Here is a 14,978-nt window from a genome sequence, read left to right on the forward strand (position 1 = left end):
CGTCAGAGACTCCTTCTGATAGGTTCCTTCAGGTGTTGCTAGCCTATCCTCTCTCCTAGGTAGCCAAACCCTCTTTTCTGGCTATTTAGGGTCTCTGTCTCTGGGGAAACTTTAGATAACGAATGCAAGAGCTCAGCCGAGTTCCTCTGCATCTCTCTCTTCACCTTCTACCAAGGAATCAACTGCTGACCGCGCTGGAAGCCTGCAAAACTGCAACATAGTAGCTAAGACGACTACTGCAGCTCTGTAACGCTGATCCTGCCGCCTTCTCGACTGTTTTCCTGGTGGTGCATGCTGTGGGGGTAGTCTACCTCCTCTCTGCACTAGAAGCTCCGAAGAAATCTCCCGTGGGTCGACAGAATCTTCCCCCTGCAACCGCAGGCACCAAAAAGCTGCATTACCGGTCCCTTGGGTCTCCTCTCAGCACGAGGAGCGAGGTCCCTTGAATCCAGCAACTCTGTCCAAGTGACCCCCACAGTCCAGTGACTCTTCAGTCCAAGTTTGGTGGAGGTAAGTCCTTGCCTCACCTCGCTAGACTGCATTGCTGGGAACCGCGACTTTTGCAGCTACTCCGGCCCCTGTGCACTTCCACCGGAAATCCTTTGTGCACAGCCAAGCCTGGGTCCACGGCACGCTAACCTGCATTGCATGACTTTCTAAGTTGGTCTCCAGCGACGTGGGACTTCTTTGTGCGACTTCGGGTGAGCACCGTTTCACGCATCATTGTAGTGCCTGTTTCTGGCACTTCTGCGGATGTTACCTGCTGCTAAGAGGGCTCCTTGTCTTGCTCGACGTCCCCTCTACCTCCTGGTCCAATTTGCGACCTCCTGGTCCCTCCTGGGCCACAGCAGCATCCAAAAACGCTAACCGCTCGATTTGCAGCTAGCAAGGCTTGTTGGCGTTCTTTCAGTGGGAAAATACTTCTGCACGACTCTCCACGGCGAGAGGGATCCGTCCACTAAAGGAGAAGTCTCTAGCCCTTTTCGTTCCTGCAGAAACCTCTGCTTCTTCTGTCCAGTAGAAGCTTCTTTGCACCCACAGCTGGCATTTCCTGGGCATATGCCCATCTCCGACTTGCTTGTGACTTTTGGACTTGGTCCCCTTGTTCCACAGGTACCCTAGATTGGAATCCATCATTGTTGCATTGTTGGTTTGTGTCTTTCCTGCATTATTCCTCTATCACGACTTCTTTGTCCTTGGGGGAACTTTAGTGCACTTTGCACTCACTTTTCAGGGTCTTGGGGAGGGTTATTTTTCTAACTCTCACTATTTTCTAATAGTCCCAGCGACCCTCTACAAGGTCACATAGGTTTGGGGTCCATTCGTGGTTCGCATTCCACTTTTGGAGTATATGGTTTGTGTTGCCCCTATCCCTATGTTTCCCCATTGCATCCTATTGTAACTATACATTGTTTGCACTGTTTTCTAAGACTATACTGCATATTTTTGCTATGGTGTATATATATCTTTTGTATATTTCCTATCCTCTCACTGAGGGTACACTCTAAGATACTTTGGCATATTGTCATAAAAATAAAGTACCTTTATTTTTAGTATAACTGTGTATTGTGTTTTCTTATGATATTGTGCATATGACACTAAGTGGTACTGTAGTAGCTTCACACGTCTCCTAGTTCAGCCTAAGCTGCTCTGCTAAGCTACCATTATCTAACAGCCTAAGCTGCTAGACACCCTATACACTAATAAGGGATAACTGGGCTGGTGCAAGGTGCAAGTACCCCTTGGTACTCACTACAAGCCAGTCCAGCCTCCTACATTGGTTGTTCAGCGGTGGGATAAGTGCTTTGAGACTACTTACCACTCTTGTCATTGTACTTTTCATAAGAGAAAAATATACAAAACAAGGTCAGTGTATATACACATAGCCAAAAAGTTTTGCATTTCCTCTTTTCACTCTTTTCTAAGTGCTGAAAAGTACTTCTAACTTTCTAAAAAGTTCTAAAAAGTTTAAAAAGTTTTTTTTCTCTGTCTTTCTAAAAGCTCTGACAAACTTGTTTCTCTTTTTCTATCACTTTAACTCTCTCTAAAAATGTCTGGCACAGGCCAAAATGTTGACCTGTCTAAGATTGCATATGACCACCTTAGCTGGAAAGGAGCAAGGATTCTCTGTATAGAGAGAGGTTTGAGTGTAGGGAAGAATCCTTCCTTGGAACTGTTACTTAACATGCTTAGAGAACAAGATAAGGCTATAGGTGCCCCATCTGTTGAAAAAGTACCTAATAGTTCCCAATCTGATTCAGGGACTCCCCCAGGAAAAGATTCAGGAAAGAAACTTCCTAGCCTGCCCATTACTAGACAGTCTAGCATAGTTGGTAATGATGATGAGCCACACCATACAAATAGTGTTGTCTCACATCATAGCAAAAGCATTTATTCTCACCATACTGGTAGTAATGTTTCTGTTAGCCAAGCTGTTAGGGTGGCTTCTGTAAGGGACAGGTCTCCTTCTGTTTATTCCCATCATACCTCTGTATCTAGGAATGTCCCTCCCACCAACCCTGATGACAGAATGTTAGAGAGGGAACTCAATAAGTTGAGGGTGGAACAAACCAGACTGAAGCTTAAAAAGCAACAGCTGGATTTGGATAGACAGTCTTTTGAACTAGAGAAGGAAAGACAGAAGTTGGGTTTAGAAACCCATGGTGGCAGCAGCAGTATTCCCCATAGTCATCCTGCAAAAGAGCATGATTCCAGGAATCTGCACAAGATAGTTCCCCCTTATAAGGAGGGGGATGACATTAACAAGTGGTTTGCTGCACTTGAGAGGGCCTGTGTTGTACAGGATGTCCCTCAAAGGCAGTGGGCTGCTATTCTATGGCTATCATTTAGTGGAAAAGGTAGGGATAGGCTCCTTACTGTGAAAGAAAATGATGCTAATAATTTCCAAGTTCTTAAGAATGCACTCCTGGATGGTTATGGCTTAACCACTGAACAATACAGGATAAAGTTCAGAGAGACCAAAAAGGAGTCTTCACAAGACTGGGTTGATTTCATTGACCATTCAGTGAAGGCCTTGGAGGGGTGGTTACATGGCAGTAAAGTTACTGATTATGACAGCCTGTATAACTTGATCCTGAGAGAGCATATTCTTAATAATTGTGTGTCTGATTTGTTGCACCAGTACTTGGTGGACTCTGATCTGACCTCTCCCCAAGAATTGGGAAAGAAGGCAGACAAATGGGTCAGAACAAGGGTGAACAGAAAAGTTCATACAGGGGGTGACAAAGATGGCAACAAAAAGAAGGATGGTAAGTCTTCTTACATGGGTGGGGACAAATCTAAAAATGAGTCTTCATCAGGCCCACAAAAACACTCTTGTGGGGGTGGTGGGCCCAAATCCTCTTTTAATCAGAACAAGGAAAAGAAACCATGGTGCTATTTATGTAAAATAAAAGGCCATTGGACAACAGATCCCAGTTGTCCAAAGAAAAGCACCAATGCTCCTACCACTACAACCCCTACTGCTACCCCTAGTGTCCCTACTAATAGCAGTGGTGGTGGGGGCAAACCTACTAATAGCCAATCCAAGGGAGTAGCTGGGCTCACTATTGGTAACTTAGTTGGGGTTGGCCTTGTTAGGGAGGCCACAGAGGCTGTGTTAGTCTCTGAGGGGGCTATTGATTTAGCCACCTTAGTTGCTTGTCCCCTTAATATGGATAAGTACAAGCAGCTACCCCTAATAAATGGTGTTGAGGTTCAGGCCTACAGGGACACTGGAGCCAGTGTGACTATGGTCATAGAGAAACTGGTCCACCCTGAACAACACCTACTTGGTCACCAGTACCAAGTAACCGATGCTCACAACAACACACTTAGCCACCCCATGGCTGTTGTTAATCTCAACTGGGGGGGGGTTACTGGTCCAAAGAAAGTTGTGGTAGCCAAAGATTTACCTGTAGACTGTCTACTAGGAAATGATTTGGAGACATCAGCTTGGTCAGATGTGGAGTTGGAGGCCCATGCAGCAATGCTGGGCATCCCAGGGCATATTTTTGCTTTGACAAGGGCTCAGGCCAAAAAGCAAAAAGGACAGGGAAGCTTGGATCCTGGAACAATGGACCAAGTGCTCCCTAAAGCTAGGGCTAGTAGAAGCAAACCACTTCCTACTATCCCTCCCTCTACAGTGGATTCAACTTCTGAGGAAGAAGAATTCCCTCCCTGTGCAGAACCTACACCAGAGGAGCTGGAAGCAGACACTGCTGAGCTTTTGGGTGAAGGGGGGCCTGCCAGAGAGGAGCTGAGTGTGGCACAGCAAACCTGTCCCACATTAGAGGGTCTCAGACAGCAAGCTGTCAAACAGGCTAATGGGGATGTCAGTGACTCTCACAGAGTTTACTAGGAGGACAACCTCTTGTACACTGAGCATAGGGATCCTAAACCTGGAGCTGCCAGGAGATTAGTGATTCCTCAGGTGTACAGAAAGTTCCTCCTAACCCTGGCTCATGACATTCCCCTAGCTGGGCATCTAGGACAAATGAAAACTTGGGACAGGCTTGTTCCCCTGTTTCATTGGCCTAGAATGTCTGAGGACACAAAGGAATTTTGTAAGTCCTGTGAAACCTGTCAAGCCAGTGGCAAGACAGGTGGCACCCCAAAGGCACCCCTTATCCCACTGCCTGTGGTTGGGGTTCCCTTTGAAAGGGTAGGGGTTGACATAGTTGGCCCCCTTGACCCTCCTACTGCTTCAGGCAATAGGTTTATCTTGGTGGTAGTGGACCATGCCACAAGATATCCTGAAGCTATTCCTTTAAGGACCACTACAGCACCTGCAGTGGCAAAAGCCCTCCTGGGAATATTTTCCAGGGTGGGCTTCCCAAAGGAAGTGGTATCAGACAGGGGAAGCAATTTCATGTCTGCATACTTAAAGGCCATGTGGAAGGAGTGTGGTGTAACGTACAAGTTCACAACACCCTATCATCCACAAACAAATGGACTGGTGGAGAGATTTAATAAAACTCTCAAAGGCATGATTATGGGTCTCCCTGAAAAACTTCGCAGGAGATGGGATATCCTTCTACCATGCCTCCTTTTTGCCTACAGGGAGGTACCCCAGAAAGGAGTGGGCTTCAGCCCCTTTGAACTTCTTTTTGGACACCCTGTTAGGGGTCCACTCACACTTGTAAAGGAGGGTTGGGAACAACCTTTAAAAGCTCCTAAGCAGGATATTGTGGATTATGTACTTGGCCTCAGATCAAGAATGGCTGAGTACATGAAAAAGGCCAGTAAAAACCTTCAGGCCAGCCAAGAGCTCCAGAAGCAATGGCATGATCAGAAGGCTGTTTTGGTTCAGTACCAACCAGGGCAGAAAGTGTGGGTCTTGGAGCCTGTGGCCCCAAGAGTACTCCAAGATAAATGGAGTGGACCCCACACAATTGTTGAGAAAAAGGGAGAAGTCACCTATTTAGTTGACTTAGGCACTGCAAGGAGTCCCCTTAGGGTACTCCATGTAAACCGCCTGAAACCCTACTATGACAGGGCTGATCTCACCCTGCTCATGGCAACAGATGAGGGACAGGAAGAAGACAGTGATCCTCTACCTGATCTCTTCTCTTCCACAGAACAAGATGCTCTGGTGGAAGGTGTAGTTTTGGCTGATTGTCTTACTGCTGAGCAGAAGGACAATTGCATAAACCTCCTAGATCAATTCTCTGAACTCTTCTCTACTGTGCCAGGTACCACTTCTTGGTGTGAGCACACTATAGATACTGGAGACAGCTTGCCTGTCAAAAGTAAGATCTATAGGCAGCCTGACCATGTCAGGGACTGCATACAGCAAGAGGTCCAGAAAATGTTAGAACTAGGAGTGGTTGACCACTCTGACAGTCCATGGGCTTCTCCTGTGGTACTTGTACCAAAACCCCATTCCAAAGATGGAAAGAAGGAAATGCGGTTTTGTGTAGACTATAGAGGTCTCAACTTGGTAACCAAAACTGATGCTCACCCTATACCCAGGGCAGATGAGCTCATAGATACACTGGCATCTGCCAAGTATCTAAGCACTTTTGATTTGACTGCAGGGTATTGGCAGATTAAATTGTCAGAAGATGCTAAACCTAAAACTGCATTTTCAACCATTGGAGGACATTACCAGTTTACTGTAATGCCTTTTGGTTTGAAAAATGCACCTGCCACTTTTCAGAGGTTGGTGAACACAGGCCTGCAAGGGCTGGAAGCTTTCAGTGCAGCATATTTGGACGATATAGCTGTCTTTAGCTCCAGCTGGGATGATCACCTGGTCCACCTATGGAAAGTTTTGGAGGCCCTGCAAAAGGCAGGCCTCACTATCAAGACTTCAAAGTGCCAGATAGGGCAGGGTAAGGTGGTTTATCTGGGACACCTTGTTGGTGGGGAACAGATTGCACCACTACAGGGGAAAATCCAAACAATTATTGATTGGGTTCCCCCTACTACACAGACTCAGGTGAGAGCCTTCCTAGGCCTCACTGGGTATTACAGGAGGTTCATTAAGAACTATGGCTCCATTGCAGCCCCTCTTAATGACCTCACTTCCAAAAAGATGCCTAAAAAGGTATTATGGACAGCAAACTGTCAGAAAGCTTTTGAGGAGCTGAAGCAGGCCATGTGCTCTGCACCTGTCCTGAAAAGCCCTTGTTACTCTAAAAAATTCTATGTCCAAACTGATGCATCTGAATTAGGAGTAGGGGCAGTCCTATCACAACTTAATTCTGAGGGCCAGGATCAACCTGTTGCTTTTATTAGTAGGAGGTTGACCCCTAGAGAAAAGCGTTGGTCTGCCATTGAGAGGGAGGCCTTTGCTGTGGTCTGGGCACTGAAGAAGTGGAGGCCATACCTGTTTGGCACTCACTTCATTGTTCAGACAGACCACAAACCTCTACTTTGGCTAAAACAAATGAAAGGTGAAAATCCTAAATTGTTGAGGTGGTCCATATCCCTACAGGGAATGGACTATACAGTGGAACATAGACCTGGGAGTAGCCACTCCAATGCAGATGGACTCTCCAGATATTTCCACTTAGACAATGAAGACTCATCAGGTCATGGCTAGTCTTATTGTCCTTCGTTTGGGGGGGGGGGTTGTGTAGGAAAGTACCATCTTGCCTGGCATGTTACCCCCATTTTTCACTGTATATATGTTGTTTTAGTTGTATGTGTCACTGGGACCCTGGTATCCCAGGGCCCCAGTGCTCATAAGTGTGCCTGAATGTGTTACCTGTGTAGTGACTAACTGTCTCACTGAGGCTCTGCTAATCAGAACCTCAGTGGTTATGCTCTCTCATTTCTTTCCAAATTGTCACTAACAGGCTAGTGACCATTTTACCAATTTACATTGGCTTACTGGAACACCCTTATAATTCCCTAGTATATGGTACTGAGGTACCCAGGGTATTGGGGTTCCAGGAGATCCCTATGGGCTGCAGCATTTCTTTTGCCACCCATAGAGAGCTCTGACAATTCTTACACAGGCCTGCCACTGCAGCCTGAGTGAAATAATGTCCACGTTATTTCATAGCCATTTTACACTGCACTCAAGTAACTTATAAGTCACCTATATGTCTAACCTTTACCTGGTAAAGGTTAGGTGCAAAGTTACTTTGTGTGTGGGCACCCTGGCACTAGCCAAGGTGACCCCACATTGTTCAGGGCCAATTCCCCGGACTTTGTGAGTGCTGGGACACCATTACACGCGTGCACTACATATAGGTCACTACCTATATGTAGCTTCACAATGGTAACTCCGAATATGGCCATGTAACATGTCTATGATCATGGAATTGCCCCCTCTATGCCATCCTGGCACAGTTGGCACAATCCCATGATCCCAGTGGTCTGTAGCACAGACCCTGGTACTGCCAAACTGCCTTTCCTGGGGTTTCACTGCAGCTGCTGCCAACCCCTCAGACAGCCTTCTGCCCTCCTGGGGTCCAGCCAGGCCTGGCCCAGGATGGCAGAACAAAGAACTTCCTCTGAGAGAGGGTGTTACACCCTCTCCCTTTGGAAAATGGTGTGAAGGCAGGGGAGGAGTAGCCTCCCCCAGCCTTGGAAATGCTTTCATGGGCACATTTGGTGCCCATTTCTGCATAAGCCAGTCTACACCGGTTCAGGGACCCCTTAGCCCTGCTCTGGTGCGAAACTGGACAAAGGAAAGGGGAGTGACCACTCCCCTGACCTGTACCTCCCCTGGGAGGTGCCCAGAGCTCCTCCAGTGTGCTCCAGACCTCTGCCATCTTGGAAACTGAGGTGCTGTTGGCACACTGGACTGCTCTGAGTGGCCAGTACCATCAGGTGACATCAGAGACTCCTCCTGATAGGCTCCTTCAGGTGTTGCTAGCCTATCCTCTCTCCTAGGTAGCCAAACCCTCTTTTCTGGCTGTTTAGGGTCTCTGTCTCTTGGGATTCCTTAGATAACGAATGCAAGAGCTCATCCGACTTCCTCTGCATCTCTCTCTTCACTTTCTGCCAAGGAATCGACTGCTGACTGCGCTGGAAGCCTGCAAAACTACAACATAGTAGCAAAGACGACTACTGCAACTCTGTAACGCTGATCCTGCCACCTTCTCGACTGTTTTCCTGGTGGTGCATGCTGTGGGGGTAGTCTGCCTCCTCTCTGCACTAGAAGCTCCGAAGAAATCTCCCGTGGGTCGACGGAATCTTCCCCCTGCAACCGCAGGCACAAAAAAGCTGCATTACCGGTCCCTTGGGTCTCCTCTCAGCACGACGAGCGAGGTCACACGAATCCAGCAACTCTGTCCAAGTGACTCCCACAGTCCAGTGACTCTTCAGTCCAAGTTTGGTGGAGGTAAGTCCTTGCCTCCCCACTCCAGACTGCATTGCTGGGAACCGCTACTTTTGCAGCTACTCCGGCCTCCGTGCACTTCCGGTGGAAATCCTTTGTGCACAGTCCAGCCTGGGTCCACGGCACTCCAACCTGCATTGTACGACTTTCTAAGTTGGTCTCCGGCGACGTGGGACTCCTTTGTGTAACTTCGGGGGAGCACCATTTCACGCATCCTTGTAGTGCCTGTTTCTGGCACTTCTCCGGGTGCTACCTGCTGCTGATAGGTCTTCTTGTCTTGATCGACGTCCACTCTACCACCTGGCGCAATTTGCGACATCCTGGTCCTTCCTGGGCCACAGCAGCACCCAAAAACAGTAACCGCACGATTTGCAGCTAGCAAGGCCTGTTGCCATTTTTTCGGCGGGAAAACACTTCTGCACGACTCTCCACGGCGTGCGAAATCCGTCATCCAAAGGGGAAGTCTCTAGCCCTTGTCGTTCCTGCAGAAACCTAAGCTTCTTCTGTCCAGTAGAAGCTTCTTTGCACCCACAGCTGGCATTTCCTGGGCATCTGCCCATCTCCGACTTGCTTGTGACTATTTGACTTGGTCCCCTTGTTCCACAGGTAACTTCGACTGGAAATCCATTGTTGTTGCATTGCTGGTTTGTGTCTTTCCTGCAGTATTCCCCTATCACGACTTCTTTGTCCTTTGGGGAACTTTAGTGCACTTTGCACTCACTTTTCAGTTGCACTCACTTTTCAGGGTCTTGGGGTGGGCTATTTTTCTAATCCTTACTATTTTCTAATAGTCCCAGCGACCCTCTACAAGGTCACATAGGTTTGGGGTCCATTTGTGGTTCGCATTCCACTTTTGGAGTATATGGTTTGTGTTGCCCCTATCCCTATGTGTTCCTATTGCATCCTATTGTAACTATACATTGTTTGCACTGTTTTCTAAGACTATACTGCATATTTCTGGTATTGTGTATATATATCTTGTGTATATTTCCTATCCTCTCACCGAGGGTACACTCTGAGATACTTTGGCATATTGTCATAAAAATAAAGTACCTTTATTTTTAGTGTAACTGTGTATTGTGTTTTCTTATGATATTGTGCATATGACACCAAGTGGTACTGTAGGAGCTTCACTCGTCTCCTAGTTCAGCCTAAGCTGCTCTGCTAAGCTACCATTATCTATCAGCCTATGCTGCTAGACACCCTATACACTAATAAGGGATAACTGGGCCTGGTGAAAGGTGCAAGTACCCCTAGGTACTCACTACAAGCCAGTCCAGCCTCCTACATTGGTTGTGCAGCGGTGGGATAAGTGCTTTGAGACTACTTACCACTCTTGTCATTGTACTTTTCATAAGAGAAAAATATACAAAACAAGTTCAGTGTATATACACATAACCAAAAAGTTTTGCATTTCCTCTTTTCACTCTTTTCTAAGTGCTGAAAAGTACTTCTAACTTTCTAAAAAGTTCTAAAAAGTTTTTAAAGTTTTTTTCCAGTCTTTCTAAAAGCTCTGACGAACTTTTTCTCTTTTTCTATCACTTTAACTCTCTCTAAAAATGTCTGGCACAGGCCAAAATGTTGATCTGTCCAAACTTGCATATGATCACCTTAGCTGGAAAGGAGGAAGGAGTCTCTGCATAGAGACAGGTTTGAGTGTAGGGAAGAATCCTTCCTTGGAATTGTTACTTAACATACTTAGAGAACAAGATAAGGCTAAAAGTGCCCCATCTGTGGAAAAAGTAGCTAATGGTTCCCAATCTGATCCAGGGACTCCCCCAGGAAAAGATTCAGGAAAGAAACTTCCAAGCCTGCCCATTACTAGACAGTCTAGCATAGTTGGTACTGATATTGAGTCACACCATACAGATAGTGTTGTCTCACATCATAGCAAGAGCATTCATTCTCATCACAGTAGAAATGATGTTTCTGTTAGCCAAGCTGTTAGGGTGCCCTCTGTAAGGGACAGGTCTCCTTCTGTCCATTCTCATCATACTTCTGTTTCAAGACATGTCCCTCCCACCCACCCTGATGACAGATTGTTAGAAAGGGAGCTCAATAGATTGAGAGTGGAACAAACCAGACTGAAGCTCAAGAAGCAACAGCTGGATTTGGATAGACAGACTTTAGACGTAGAGAAGGAGAGACAGAAACTGGGTTTAGAAACCCATGGTGGCAGCAGCAGTATTCCCCATAGTCATCCTGCAAAAGAGCATGATTCCAGGAATCTGCACAAGATAGTTCCCCCTTATAAGGAGGGGGATGACATTAACAAGTGGTTTGCTGCACTTGAGAGGGCCTGTGCTGTACAGGATGTCCCTCAAAGGCAGTGGGCTGCTATCCTATGGCTATCATTTAGTGGAAAAGGTAGGGATAGGCTCCTTACTGTGAAAGAAAATGAAGCTAATGATTACAAAGTTCTTAAGAATGCACTCCTGGATGGTTATGGCTTAACCACTGAACAATACAGGATAAGGTTCAGAGAGACCAAAAATGAGTCTTCACAAGAATGGGTTGATTTCATTGACCATTCAGTGAAGGCCTTGGAGGGGTGGTTACATGGCAGTAAAGTTACTGATTATGACAGCCTGTATAACTTGATCCTGAGAGAGCATATTCTTAATAATTGTGTGTCTGATTTGTTGCACAAGTACTTGGTGGACTCTGATCTGACCTCTCCCCAAGAATTGGGAAAGAAGGCAGACAAATGGGTCAGAACAAGGGTGAACAGAAAGGTTCATACAGGGGGTGACAAAGATGGCAAGAAGAAGGATGGTAAGTCTTCTGACAAGGGTGGGGACAAATCTAAAAATGAGTCTTCATCAGGCCCACAAAAACACTCTGGTGGGGGTGGTGGGCCCAAATCCCCTTCTAATCAAAATAAGGAAAAGAAACCATGGTGCTATTTATGTAAAATAAAAGGCCATTGGACAACAGATCCCAGTTGTCCAAAGAAAAGCACCAAGCCTCCTACCACTACAACCCCTACTGCTACTCCTAGTGTCCCTACTAATAGCAGTGGTGGTGGGAGCAAACCTACTAATAGCCAATCCAAGGGAGTAGCTGGGCTCACTTTTGGTAACTTAGTTGGGGTTGGTCTTGTTAGGGAGGCCACAGAGGCTGTGTTAGTCTCTGAGGGGGCTATTGATTTAGCCACCTTAGTTGCTTGTCCCCTTAATATGGATAAGTACAAGCAGCTAACCCTAATAAATGGTGTTGAGGTTCAGGCCTACAGGGACACTGGTGCCAGTGTGACTATGGTCATAGAGAAACTGGTCCACCCTGAACAACACCTACTTGGTCACCAGTACCAAGTAACCGATGATCACAACAACATACTTAGCCACCCCATGGCTGTTGTAAATCTCAACTGGGGGGGGGTTACTGGTCCAAAGAAAGTTGTGGTAGCCACAGATTTACCTGTAGACTGTCTACTAGGAAATGATTTGGAGACATCAGCTTGGTCAGATGTGGAGTTGGAGGCCCATGCAGCAATGCTGGGCATCCCAGAGCATATTTTTGCTTTAACCAGGGCTCAGGGCAAAAAGCAAAAAGGACAGGGAAGCTTGGATCCTGGAACAATGGACCAAGTGCTCCCTAAAGCTAGGGCTAGTAGAAGTAAAGCACTTCCTACTATCCCTCCCTCTACAGTGGATTCAACTTCTGAGGAAGAAGAATTTCCACCCTGTGCAGAACCTACACCAGAGGAGCTGGAAGCAGACACTGCTGAGCTTTTGGGTGAAGGGGGGCCTGCCAGGGAGGAGCTGAGTGTGGCACAGCAAACCTGTCCCACACTAGAGGGTCTAAGACAGCAAGCTGTCAAACAGGCTAATGGAGATGTCAGTGACTCTCACAGAGTTTACTGCGAGGACAACCTCTTGTACACTGAAGCAAGGGATCCTAAACCTGGAACTGCTAGGAGGTTAGTGATTCCTCAGGAGTACAGAAAGTTCCTCCTAACTCTAGCACACGACATTCCCCTAGCTGGACATCTGGGACAAATGAAAACTTGGGACAGGCTTGTTCCCTTGTTTCATTGGCCTAGAATGTCTAAGGACACAAAGGAATTTTATAAGTCCTGTGAAACCTGTCAAGCAAGTGGCAAGACAGGTGGCACCCCAAAGGCACCCCTTATTCCACTGCCTGTGGTTGGGGTTCCCTTTGAAAGGGTAGGGGTTGACATAGTTGGCCCCCTTGACCCTCCTACTGCTTCAGGCAATAGTTTTATCTTGGTGGTAGTGGACCATGCCACAAGATATCCTGAAGCTATTCCTTTAAGGACCACTACAGCACCTGCAGTGGCAAAGGCCCTCCTGGGAATATTTTCCAGGGTGGGCTTCCCAAAGGAAGTAGTATCAGACAGGGGAAGCAATTTCATGTCTGCATACTTAAAGGCCATGTGGAAGGAGTGTGGTGTAACGTACAAGTTCACAACACCCTATCATCCACAAACAAATGGACTGGTGGAGAGATTTAATAAAACTCTCAGAGGCATGATTATGGGTCTCCCTGAAAAACTCCGCAGGAGATGGGATATCCTGTTACCATGCCTCCTTTTTGCCTACAGGGAGGTACCCCAGAAAGGAGTGGGCTTCAGCCCCTTTGAACTCCTCTTTGGACACCCTGTTAGGGGTCCACTAACACTTGTCAAGGAGGGTTGGGAACAACCTTTAAAAGCTCCAAAACAAGATATTGTGGATTATGTACTTGGCCTCAGATCAAGGATGGCTGAGTATATGAAAAAGGCCAGTAAAAACCTTCAGGCCAGCCAAGAGCTCCCAAAGCAATGGCATGACCAGAAGGCTGTTTTGGTTCGGTACAAACCAGGGCAGAAAGTGTGGGTCTTGGAGCCTGTGGCCCCAAGAGCACTCCAAGATAAATGGAGTGGTCCCCACACAATTGTTGAGAAAAAGGGTGAAGTCACCTATTTAGTTGACTTAGGCACTGCCAGGAGTCCCCTTAGGGTGCTCCATGTCAACCGCCTGAAACCCTACTATGACAGGCTGATCTCACCCTGCTCATGGCAACTGATGAGGGACAGGAAGAAGACAGTGATCCTCTACCTGATCTCTTCTCTTCCACAGAACAAGATGCTCTTGTGGAAGGTGTAGTTTTGGCTGATTGTCTTACTGCTGAGCAGAAAGACCATTGCATAAATCTCCTGGGTCAGTTTTCTGAACTCTTCTCTACTGTGCCAGGTACCACTTCTTGGTGTGAGCACACTATAGATACTGGAGACAGCTTGCCTGTCAAAAGTAAGATCTATAGGCAGCCTGACCATGTCAGGGACTGCATAAAGCAAGAGGTGCAGAAAATGTTAGAACTGGGAGTGGTTGAGCACTCTGAAAGTCCATGGGCTTCTCCTGTGGTACTTGTACCAAAACCTCATTCCAAAGATGGAAAGAAGGAAATGCGGTTTTGTGTAGACTACAGAGGTCTCAACTAGGTAACCAAAACTGATGCTCACCCTATACCCAGGGCAGATGAGCTCATAGATACACTGGCATATGCCAAGTGTCTAAGCACTTTTGATTTGACTGCAGGGTATTGGCAGATCAAATTATCAGAAGATGCTAAACCTAAAACTGCATTTTCAACCATTGGAGGCCATTACCAGTTCACTGTAATGCCTTTTGGATTGAAAAATGCACCTGCCACTTTTCAGAGGTTGGTGAACACAGTCCTGCAAGGGCTGGAAGCTTTCAGTGCAGCATATTTGGACGATATAGCTGTCTTTAGCTCCAGCTGGGATGATCACCTGGTCCACCTATTGAAAGTTTTAGAGGCCCTGCAAAAGGCAGGCCTCACTATCAAGGCTTCAAAGTGCCAGATAGGGCAGGGTAAGGTGGTTTATCTGGGACACCTTGTTGGTGGGGAACAGATTGCACCACTTCAGGGGAAAATCCAAACAATTATTGATTGGGTTCCCCCTACTACTCAGACTCAGGTGAGAGCCTTCCTAGGCCTAACTGGGTATTACAGGAGGTTCATTAAGAACTATGGCTCCATTGCAGCCCCTCTTAATGACCTCACATCCAAGAAAATGCCTAAAAAGGTATTATGGACAGCAAACTGTCAGAAAGCTTTTGAGGAGCTGAAGCAGGCCATGTGCTCTGCACCTGTCCTGAAAAGCCCTTGTTACTCTAAAAAATTATATGTCCAAACTGATGCATCTGAATTA

This window comes from Pleurodeles waltl, chromosome 7, assembly GCF_031143425.1.
Source record: "Pleurodeles waltl isolate 20211129_DDA chromosome 7, aPleWal1.hap1.20221129, whole genome shotgun sequence".
In the NCBI taxonomy this organism is placed as follows: domain Eukaryota; kingdom Metazoa; phylum Chordata; class Amphibia; order Caudata; family Salamandridae; genus Pleurodeles; species Pleurodeles waltl.